Genomic DNA, 12,260 nt, shown 5'->3' with positions numbered 1-12,260 from the left:
AAACACTCCTTTTGTTGTTGTTTGCTGCTGCTGCTGATGATGATGATATATGGGTGTTTTGCCTACATGTTTATGAGCTAGTTGTGTGCCTGGTGCCCACAGAGGCCAGAAGAGGCCTCTGGAACTTGACTTACAGACACTTCTGAGTGCTGGGAATGGAATGTGGATCCTCTTGGAAGAGCATCAGTGCTCTTCCATCTGAGCCATCTCTGTAGTTTGCCCCGGTTTTACTCTTGTACATGTGGATATCCAGTTTGCTTAACCGCATGGCACACTGAAGAGGCTCTCTGCTCTCCAGTGTTCTCTCTTGGCAAAATCAGGTGCCCAGAGCCCTGTGTGCTTGTGTCCATTGCTCTGCATATCTTCGTGTCCAAATCACATTACAGATAGAGATGAAGTGACAAGGCACAGACAGCATCCTGCACAGTGCTGCGACTCGGTGAGCATTCCAGAAGCTACAACAGGAAGGAGTTCGCCATGGTTCCAGCCACGGTTTTCTGTGTTCCGGTCTTCACTCCCTGCTTCCGGGCTCATTCCTGCATAGGGTATTTACTAAAAACACTCTCCTGTTTCTCTCTCACACTGGTTCTTCTCCTGTCTGGTAAAATTATGCACCACCCTTTATCTGCTGCTCTGTCTTTGCTCTGCGTGGGAGAAGTGGCAGTCCCAAGGTGTTCTGGGTCAAATCAATCCCAGTGTCTAAGAACTGGTCCTATGATGCCACGGGACCAAGGAAAGCGGCCAGCAGACCAGCCGTGTAGCATGTAGCTTGATGCAGACTTACTGTCAGAAGCTCGTCCTGGGTGACGTCAAGACCAGACCATCCTCGCCAAATGAGCACAGAAATGTCAGCATGAAGAAGGGTCAGGACACAAGGAACCACCACGTTAACTGGAATCCCAGGTTTATCTGAAGCTGACTCCGAACCCTCTTCTGCTAGGGACAGCAACACGCTCCACTTACAGTTTTATCCTTTATAATCTGCTGAGGAAGTAATGGGGGAAAATCAGCAAGCATGTTTGGGAGTGGGTACGGCAGTTAAAGCTAAGATGGCCCCTGGGGTTTTTGTTTGAGGGGTTTGTTTTGCTTTTTTGTTTGTGGCTTTTTTCATCGATAGAGATTACAAATACAATATGGTTAGAACTCCATTTTTCCCGTGCGGAGACAGGAATCTACTTAGTTTGTTGCGCACTTATTTAGTTCCCCTTCTTTAGGCCAGGATATTTAGAGACATAAAAATATCTTGGCCTAAAACTTTCTGGAATTCACCCAAGATAAATTGTTAGATATAAGCAAAGTAACTCATATTTTACGCCCTCTGATGCTATTGCCAAAGTACTTAGTAACAAGCAAGCTTCGTTGTTACTAGACATCCACCTTCCCAGCTCTTCATTAGCAAGAATGTATCAAAAAACAAACCCCAAACCACCATTAGCACAGCACCAGCACACAAGAAAAAAATTTTAAAATTTAGTTTTAAAAAAATTGTGAATATCAGTTTCTTGACCAGGGGAGTCCTCCCAGCCTGGCTGCTGTGCTCCCCGAAGACTCCTCCCTACAAGCCCGCACAGCTCCTTCAAATTCCAGCCCCCACTCTCTTGTTCTCCCTGCCCTACTCACTCTGTGTTTCCAACTGTCTTGATGGAATGGGCTTGGTACCACCCAAAGAGAAACCCCTTAGAGAACGGAGGCCTGGATGAAGCTGGCAAGCGGCCCCAAGCTGTACAGCAGGGTCGCTTCATTTCTTGATTGAGACAAAACACAAATCCCCTTCGTTAGGTTCATTTGACATTTATTTATTTGTTGCATGGCACAGTGTGTGTGGAAGCCAAAGATTCGTGGATTGGTTCTCGCCTTCTACCATTTGAATTTTGAGGATGAAAAATCAGGTCTTCCAGCTTGGTGGCTCACACCTTGCGCATGGAAGCCATCTTGCTGTCTGTAGTTATTTCTTTCATATTCAAATGCATGGATTTTTTTCTTTTAGGAAAGAAATGGTCGGAGTCTAGATGTGAGCTCTGTATGTGTGTGTGTGTCTGTGTGTGTGTGTGTGTGTGTGTGTGGTAATTTCCCTTAGGAAAGGAGCAGGAAGCTGACTGGGAGTGGTTGATCCTGATACCCAATACATGACAGAAAGGCCTGAGGCGCCTTCTCAATGACAAGGCCAGTGTCTGCACCAGTGACTTTTTATATTTCTCTGGGAAATCTACAGTATTGAGTTATAGTTCCCAAGACAGGAAAACAAACCATAAAGAGGAGACAAGATTAGTCTCAACAATGATGAACTGAGTTCTGGAATCCAAAATTTAGTCAAACAAAAATCAATGTATGAGCAATAAACAGTGAAAGCATATGAAGGAAAAAGAACATGTTTATGATAATGATATGAACGATAGTAATGAAAAACTGCAAGGCATCCAAGAGTAGTTCCATTTAAATGTGTATCAATATCTGTTTAGAGAAAATTATAAATTATTATTACTGAACTCAAGCGTGAGCGATATTAAGATTCCATTCAAGCACATAGCTATATTCTCTGGACTTTTCTATCTGCTAAAGTTTGAGGTAGGATATAAAGTGAAAATGAATTTAATTTGCCTTTCTAGTTATCCATGCTATCCGTGCTGTTACTATATCTGATGGGTGGTAAATGTGGCTTTACTTACCACATTCAATCGCCAACTGCTGTCCGATCGCTGGGCCCTGGAGCCATGCAGGAAGGGTGGCACCCAGGTAAAAGAGCCATGCTGCAACCGCGACACCTAGTGGTCACAATAGTGATATCCCACTTCCTTGCCCCAGCCATAACTGTAGAGGGTAGGGGAGATGATCTTTTTATATCATCTGTCCTTTTGAATTGTAAGTTTTCTAATACATATGTAGTAGTTTCTCATTAACATTTCGTCAGAAACTAAGAATATTGAGCATCTTTTCAAATGCATGGCCACCCACAGAGTTTTACCTTTTTGTTTTATTTATTACGATGGGAGGGAACTGCATGACACCGCGTGCTTGTGGAGATGGAAGGACAATTTTAAGAAGTCAATATCTCCTTCCACTTTTATGTGTATTCCGGGTACTGAACTCAGGTCACCAGGCTTCCACGGCAAGGGCCTTTTACCTGATGAGCAATTCCCCCAGCTTCATATCTTTTTTAAAAAGCTTTTTGTTATTGTGTATATATGTGTGCCTGTGTGGGTTTACACATCACAGGGCATTGGAAATCCAGAACCTTGAGTTATAGGCAGATGTGGGTCACCTGACGGTGTGGGGACTGAACTCAGGTGCCTTGTAAGAGCAGCAAATGCTCCTAACCACTGAGCCATCTCCCTTCAGTGTTTTCTTAAATAAAGCTATGTATCCATGTTTTCATTAGTCTAGTGATTGGTTTCTAGGGGTTCTCGGTGTATTCTGTACATATGAATAGAGAGGATAAAAAATTTTCCCATTTGTGGCTTGTCTTGTTCTCGCCACACTGCCTTCCAGAGAGCAGGTCAGGTTACCACATTTTGTGTGCTAGATCATGCTGTTGGTACTGTGACTTAAAGTGTTTAACTCACGGTCTCATCTTGGGCCATTCTTTCTATTTAAATGATGCCATTTTAGTATAATATTAAATTGTTACTATGGTACAGGCTGTAGCTGTACCTTCATCATCTGAGCACAATATTGCTTTTTTTAGATCTCATTTTTTTATTAAACTAATAAAAATTATTTTAAAATATACAACTCAGTATTGACATTTTAAGTCATCAAAATAATTTATAATAATAGTTAAATACCTCTTAAATATAAATGATATCTTCTGAAGCTAAAAGTAATATGCACTCAACCAGTTTTTAAAATCTATTTGGAATATAAAACATGATAGTAGAAAAAAATCTCTTATGAAGTCCTCTAAGGAAGGAAATTTTGGAGCCAGTCCCACAACAGCCAGAGGAAGCTCCATTCCCAGGCTCTCTAACACACCCAGAATCATAGGATCAGAGGTGAGGAGAACACAACATCTGCCCAACACCGGGAGTAACTGGGAGCAGCAGGACTCAGGCGCCCAGGAACTCCACCTGACCAGTGGCACAGATTCTTCCAGTCTGGGCTGGTGCCCTCAGCAGACCTTGGGTGCAAACTCCGAAGCCAGTCCCATAACACCCAGAGGAAGCTCCACTCCCAGGTGCTCTAACACACCCAGGTCCACAGAATGACAGTATCACAGGATTCCAGGAGCTTGGTCCCACCAGGATCTCAGGGTCCTAGATGCAGCTTTACTCCCAGGAGCTCTGACAAGCCCAGGATCTCAGAACCACTGGATCCCAGACTCACAGGATCACAGAGACAGCTGAACTCTGTGGAGTTCTGACACAACCAGAATCACAGGCAGGACAGGCTCCAGTCAGATATAGCCACGGCAGGTAGTACTAGAGATAGACAGATGGTGAGAGGCAAGCATAACATAAGCAACAGAAACCAAGGTTACTTGGCATCATCAGAATACAATTCCCTCACGATAGCAAGTCCTGGATACACCATCACACCGGAAAAGCAAGATTCTAATTGAAAATCACTTCTCATGGTGGTGATAGAGGACTTTAAGAAGGACATAAATAATTCCCTTAAAGAAATGCAGGAGAACACACACAAACAGCTAGAAGCCCTTAAAGAGGAAACACAAAAAATTCCTTAATTACAGGAAAACACAATCAAACAGGTGAAGTAAATGAACAAAAACATCCAAGATCTAAAATAGAAATAGAAGCAATAAAGAAATCACAAAGGGAGACAACCCTGGAGTTAGAAAACCTAGGAAAGAGATCAGAAGTCATAGACGCAAGCATCACCATCAGAATACAAGAGATAGAAGAGAGAATCTCAGGTGCAGAAGATACCATAGAAAACATTGACACAATAGTGAAAGAAAACTCAAAAAGCAAAAAGCTCCTAACCCAAAACACCCACAAAATCCAGGACACAATGAGAAGATGAAACCTAAGGATAATAGGTACAGAAGAGAGTGAAGATTCCCAACTCAAAGGGCAGGTAATTATCTTCAACAAAATTATAGAAGAAAACTTCCCTAAACTAAAGAAAGAGATGTCCATGAACATACAAGCAGCCTACAGAACTCCAAATAGTTTGGACCAGAAAAGAAATTCCTTCCATCACATAACAGTCAAAACATCAAATGCACAAAACAAAGAAAGAATATTAAAAGCAGTAAGGGAATAAGGTCGAGTAACATATAAAGGCAGACCTATCAGAATCACACCAGACTTCTCACCAGAGACTGTGAAAGCTAGAAGATCCTGGGCAGATGTCATACAGACCCTAAGAGAACACAAATGCCAGCCCAGACTACTATATCCAGCAAAATTCTCAATTACCATAAACAGAGAAACCAAGATATTCCACGACAAAAACAAATTTACATAATATCTTTCCACAAATCCAGCCCTACAAAGGATAATAGGTGGAAAACACCAACTCAAGGAGGGAAACTGCACCCTAGAACAAGCAAGAAAGTAATCTTTCAACAACCCCAAAAGAAGATAGCCACACAAACAAAATTCCACCTCTAACAAAAATAACAGGAGGTAACAATCGATTTTCTTTAATATCTCTTAACATCAATGGATCCAATTCCCCAATAAAAAGACATAGACTAACTGACTGGTTATGTAAACAGGACCCAACATTTTGCTGCATACAGGAAATGCACCTCAGTGTCAAAGGGAGACGCTACCTCAGAGTAAAAGGCTGGAAAACAATTTTCCAAGGAAATGGTCCCAAGAAACAAGCTGGAGTAGTCATTCTAATATCGAATGAAATCAACTCTCAACCAAAGGGTATTAAAAAAAAGATAAGGAAGAACACTTCATACTGGTAAAGGAAAAATTTACCAAGATGAACTTTCAATTCTGAACATCTGTGCTCCAAATGCAAGGGCAACCACATTCATAAAAGAAACTTTACTAAAGCTCAAAGCACACATTGCACCCCACACAATAATAGTTGGAGACTTCGACACCCCACTCACAGCAACGGACAGGTCATGGAAACAGAAACTAAACAGAGACATAGTGAAACTAACAGAAGTTATGAACCAAATGGATCTAACATATATTTTTAGAACACTTCATCCTAAATCAAAAGAATATACCTTCTTCTCAGCACCTCTGGTACCTTTTCCAAAACTGACCATATAATCAGTCACAACACAGGCCTCAACAGATACAAGAAGACTGAAATAATCCCATGCTTCCTATCAGATCTCTACAAATTAAGACTGGTCTTCAACAGCAACGAAAACAACAGAAAGCCCACATATACATGGAAGCTGAACAACACCCTACTCAATGATAACTTGGTCAAGGATGAAATAAAGAAAAAATTGAAGGCTTTTTAGAATTTAATGAAAATGAGGACACACCATACCAAAACTTATGGGACACAATGAAAACAGTGGTAGAAGGAAAATTCATACCTCTGAGTGCCTCCAAAAAGAAACTGAAGAGAGTTTACACTAGCAGCTTGACAGCACACCTGAAAGCTCTAGAACAAAAAGAAGCAAATACATCCAAGAGGAATAGACAGCAGGGAATAATCAAAGCAAATAGAAACATAAAGAACTATTCAAAGAATCAACCAAACCAGGAGCTGGTTCTTTGAGAAAATCACGATGCTGGGGCCTAGCAAACACAGGAGTGGATGTTCACAGTCAGCTATTGGATGTATCACAGGGCTCCCAATGGAGAAGCTAGAGAAAGTACCCAAGGAGCTAAAGGGATCTGCAACCCTATTGTTGGAACAACATGATGTACTAACCAGAACCCTGGAGCTCTTGTCTCTAGCTGCATATGTATCGAAAGATGGCCTAGTCGGCCATCAATGGAAAGAGAGGCCCATTGGACTTGCAAACTTTATATGCCCCAATATAGGGGAATGCCAGGGCCAAAAGAATGGGAATGGGTGGGTAGGGAAGAGGGGGGCGCTATGGGGGACTTTTGGGATAGTATTGGAAATGTAATTGAGGAAAATATGTAATAAAAATATTTAAAAAAAAATAGAAAAAGAGAAAAAAAAAAAAAAGAAAAGAAAATCAACTACATAGATAAACCCTTAGCCAGACTAAGTAGAGGGCACAGAGACAGTATCCAAATTAACAAAACCAGAAATGAAAAATGAGACATAACAATGAAATATATCTTAAAATAACTATTCTGTTTTTTTACTATCAACAGTCAAAAATATTAAAATCATGTTCTACAAACATAAAAAAACATAAATGAAAGGAAATTGTGATAGGCTCCTGATTAGACAGAAACCTTTCCATCTCCAAGGAAGAAGACGAAGCGTAACTGTGGCTTCATAGAATGAATTGGGTAGTGTTCCTTCTGTTTCTATTTAGTAGAATAATTTGAAGAGTATTGGTATTAGGTCTTCTTTGAAAGTCTGATAGAATTCTGCACTAAACCCATCTGGTCCTGGACTGTTTTTGGTTGGGAGACTTTTAATGACTGCTCCTATTTCTTTAGGAGTTATGGGACTGTTTAGATCGTTTATCTGATGGTATTTGGTATTTGGCTAGAAATTTGTCCATCTCATCCACATTTTCCAGTTTTGTTGAAGTTTCCAGCTTTTGTAGTAGGATTTGATGATTTTTTGAATTTTCTCAGTTCCTGTTGTTATGTCTCACTTTTCATTCCTGATTTTGTTAATTTGGATACTGTCTCTGTGACCTCTGGTTAGTCTGGCTAAGAATTTAAAGAACCACCTCCTGGTTTTATGGATTCTTTATATAGTTCTTTTTGTTTTTACTTGGTTGATTTCAGCCCTGAGTTTGATTATTTCCTGCTGTGTACTCCTCTTGAATGTATTTGCTTCTTTTTGTTCTAGAGTTTTCAGGTGTGCTGTTAAACTGCTAGTGTATGCTCTCTCCAGTTTTTTTTTAGAGGCACTCAGAGCTATAAGTTTTCCTCTTAGCACTGGTTTCATTGTGTTCCATAAGTCTGGGTATGTTGTGCCTTTGTTTTCATTAAATTGTAAAGTCTTTAATTTTTCTTTATTTCTTCCTTGACCAAGTTATCATTGAGTAGGGTGTTGTTCAGCTTCCATGTATATGTGGGCTTTCTGTTGTTTTCATTGCTATTGAAGACCAGCCTTAATTTATAGTGATCTGATAGGAAGCATGGGATTATTTCAGTCTTCTTGCATCTGTTGAGGCCTGTTTTGTGACCGATTATATGTTTTGGAGACGTTTTGGAGAAGGTACCATGAGGTGCTGAGAAGAAGGTATATTCTTTTGCTTTAGGATGAAATGTTCTATAGATATCTATTAAATCCATTTGGTCCATAACTTTTATTAGTTTCAACATGTCTCTGCTTAGTTTCTGTTTCCATGGCCTGTCCGTTGCTGAGAGTGGCGTGTGAAGTCTCCCTCTATTATTGTGTGAGGTGCAATGTGTGCTTTGAGCTTTAGTGAAGTTTCTTTTATGAATGTGGGTGCCCTTGCATTTGGAGCATTGTTGTTCTAATGAGTATGAACTGTCCTTCCTTATCCTTTTTGATAACTGTTGGTTAAAAGTTGATTTTATTCGATATTAGAATGACTACTCCAGCTTGTTTCTTGGGACCATTTCCTTGGAAAATTCTATCTTTGACACTGAGGTGTGTTTCCTGTATGCAGCAAAATGCTGGGTCCTGTTTACATGTCCAGTCTCTTTTTCTATGTCTTTTTATTGGGGAATTGAGCCCATTGATGTTAAGAGATACTAAGGAATTGTGATTGTTACTTCCTGTTATTTTTGATGTTATTTTTATGATTATGTGGCTATCCTCTTTTGGGGTTGTTGAAAGATTACTTTCTTGCTTATTCTAGGGCATAGTTTCCCTCCTTGTGTTGGCATTTTCCATCTATTATCCTTTTAGGGCTAGATTTGTAGAAAGATACTGTATAAATTTGTTTTTGTCACGGAATATCTTGGTTTCTCTGTCTATGGTAATTGAGAGTTTTGCTGGGTATAGTAAACTAGGCTGGCATTTGTGTTCTCTTAGGGTCTGTATAACATCTGCCCAGGATCTTCTGGCTTTCATAGTCTCTGGTGAGAAGTCTGGTGTGATTCTGATAGGTCTGCCTTTATATGTTACTCGACCTTATTCCCTTACTGCTTTTAATATTCTTTCTTTGTTTTGTGCATTTGATGTTTTGACTGTTATGTGATGGAAGGAATTTCTTTTCTGGTCCAAACTATTTGGAGTTCTGTAGGCTGCTTGTATGTTCATGGACATTTCTTTCTCTAGGTTAGGGAAGTTTTCTTCTATAATTTTGTTGAAGGTATTTACCTGCCCTTTGAGTTGGAAATCTTCTATACCTACTATCCTTAGGTTTCTTCTTCTCATTGTGTCCTGGATTTCGTGGATGTTTTGGGTTAGGAGCTTTTTGCATTTTCTTTGACTGTAGTGTCAATGTTTTCTATAGTATCTTCTGCACCTGAGATTCTCTCTTCTATCTCTTGTATTCTGTTGGTGATGCTTGCATCTATGACTCCTGATCTCTTTCCTAGGTTTTCTATCTCCAGAGTTGTCTCCCTTTGTGATTTCTTTATTGCTTCTATTTCCATTTTTAGATCTTGGATGGTTTTGTTCATTTACTTCACTTGTTTGGTTGTGTTTTCCTATAATTCTTTAAGGGATTTTTGTGTTATCTCTTTAATGGCTTTGAGCTGTTTTTCCTGTATTTCTTTAAGGGAGTTATTTATGTCCCTCTTAAAGTCTTCTATCATCATCATGAGATGTCATTTTAAATCAGTCTTGCTTTTCTGGTGTGTTGGGGTAACCAGGGCTTGCTGTGGTGGAAAAACTGGGTCCTGAAGATGCCAAGTAACATTGGTTTCTGTTGTTTATGTTCTTGTCGTTGCCTCTCACCATCTGGTTATCTTGCTGTCTCTGACTGTGGCTTGTCCCTCCTGCAAGCCTGTGTGTCAGTACTCCTGGGAGGCCAGTTCTCTCCTGGAGGAATTTGGGTATGGCCCTGGAGGGTCAGCTTGAGGGTGCAGACAGAAACCAGAAGGATCCTGTCTCCAGATGTTCCTTGGTTCCTGTGTCCTGATGGCTCTGGGCAGGTCTCTCTTGGGCCAGGAATTTGAACAGAAGTGGTGGTCTTACCTGTGCTCACAGGTGTGTCTGAAATCCTGGAAGACCAGCTCTCTCCCAGTGGTATTTGGGTATGGAGCTCTGTAACACACAATCAGCTCTGGAGGCAGGTCTCTTGGGCTCTTATGAGCTTTTATAGCATTAGTTTTCACACTGAGGCCTATAATCCACTTTGATTAAATTTTTGGTCTTAATTTTAAAAAATCATAATGACTGGACTCTAAAAATCTAAAAGTAATAACTTTTTTTAATTTTTAAAAATCAACTGCAAATTAAAGCAGGTGAATCCATGTGGAATCTGATACTGCTCTGTCTCCTGGGCATTTTTACTCTCGTTCACCACACCAAGCTCCAGCTGAGGCTGGGGAAGGGATGTGGAGTGGAAGAAGATGTCAATCCTCTACCTGGTCTCAGTATCAAATAAATAAATTGTTAGAACATTGTAGGACTGTGGGTGCAGGTTTGTACTTCTCACATCTGCTTCTGTGTGGACACAGAGCAGTCATTGCCACATCTGGTTTTGCAAAGTACTAGATGCTCTAAGGCAGTGGTTCTCAACCTGTGGGTCTTAACCCCTTTGGCAAACTTGTATCTCCAAAATTGTGTAGATTATGATTCATAACAGTAGCAAAATTACAGTCCAAAGAGTAGCAACAAAATAACATTATGGTAAAGGGTGGCAGCCTTAGAAGGGCTGAGAAGCACTGTCCTGAAGTATAAGAAGTATGAAGTATGAGAAAAGCAACAAAGGGGGGTTAGGTTTTCTGCTTTACTAAGGGGTCCCTTTGGAATCTCAGAGTTTCCTTCTGCTCGTATGACATGAAAGTACTAAGTCAGTGCAGGCTCTGCTGGCCTTAGAGGAGAGCACTGGGTCCAGCTGAGTCTCTCTGGGGCTGAAGCGGGATGGTGAGTGTCGCAGCTATAACCACCCAGAGCTGGGAGTCTGTCAAAGCAGGAACTCCTTTTATTGTATCAGTCTTTTGTTTATATAGGGTTGGGGAAGGAGGTGGGCATTTTTGGTGAGGTGAGATGACATAGCGGGTGGGGAAGAGTGATGGAGGGTATGGGGTGTGATGATGTGTGGGATGGTGATCTCATGGGGCCTATAAGAAATTGACACATCAGTGGTAGCTAGGCAGAGGCAGGCTTAAGTAGGTTGGAAGTGAATGAGTTACTCCAGTATGTAAGTAAGACAGGTCTCTAAACTCGAGCAAAGGCTCAGGCTTCCTCACTAGGCCTCAGTATCTGGCCAAATAAGGCCCAACAGTCATGCAGTCCCTTACAGCCCCAAAGAAGGAATCCTGGGGTTCCTCAGAGCCCCCTCTGACCCTCCCTAGTTTATAAACCAGTCCAGCTTTCCAGAGTGCCAGAGGCTCTTATAATCTATCAGTATAAATGGAAATTATTTAATAATAATAATAACAACGGTACACTCTGCTCACTCTCAGCCAGTCAGCATTGAAGAGGCTGGTGCCTAAAAAGAGGGAGAAACCAGAGTGTAGGCTACTGGGTGCTGAAGACAGCAGCTCTGGGAGTCTCTTTGGGGGACTCTTCTGAGATGGTCACAGGCCAAACACTAGGAGCCCTACCCTGGGTGTGAATTGATGATGAATACAAGAAATACAAGACGTTGGCCAAGCTCTGACGTTAGCCCGGCAGAGTTTGGCCAATGTCAGAGCTCTACAACACCATAAACCACTGCATTTGCAACAAACAGATTCTGAAGGACTATTTTGAAAACAACCTTCCCCCAGCCCCCAAAAATCTTCCCTGGAGTTGAACCAAGTCAAGGAACACTGGGAGGCAGAAAATGTCTTCCTGGAACATATCATGTAATACATCTCTTTTTCAAAGAATCTACTTTCCTACTTCACAATATATGGTCAACTCCTGCACCGTTGAACAATATCATCTTAAGAATTTACCACATCGAGTTCATTGAATGAACTGTATTTTTGTTAAGTCTCCCAGCCCTCAGAGTCCTCAGTCAGTCAGCATCTCTCTCTGGTCGCCACAAATGGCTTGTGATGAATGCCCTTCTCTGAGAGAGTATTCCAGGAGCTGAGTCAGTGCCTTCCCATCTCTGCCCAGGAAGTGAAGTGCTGTGGTGTGAC

Source organism: Mus caroli, unplaced genomic scaffold (assembly GCF_978045245.1).
Source record: "Mus caroli unplaced genomic scaffold, Mus_caroli_1 scaffold_9, whole genome shotgun sequence".
In the NCBI taxonomy this organism is placed as follows: domain Eukaryota; kingdom Metazoa; phylum Chordata; class Mammalia; order Rodentia; family Muridae; genus Mus; species Mus caroli.
This window is presented reverse-complemented; position numbering follows the sequence as displayed.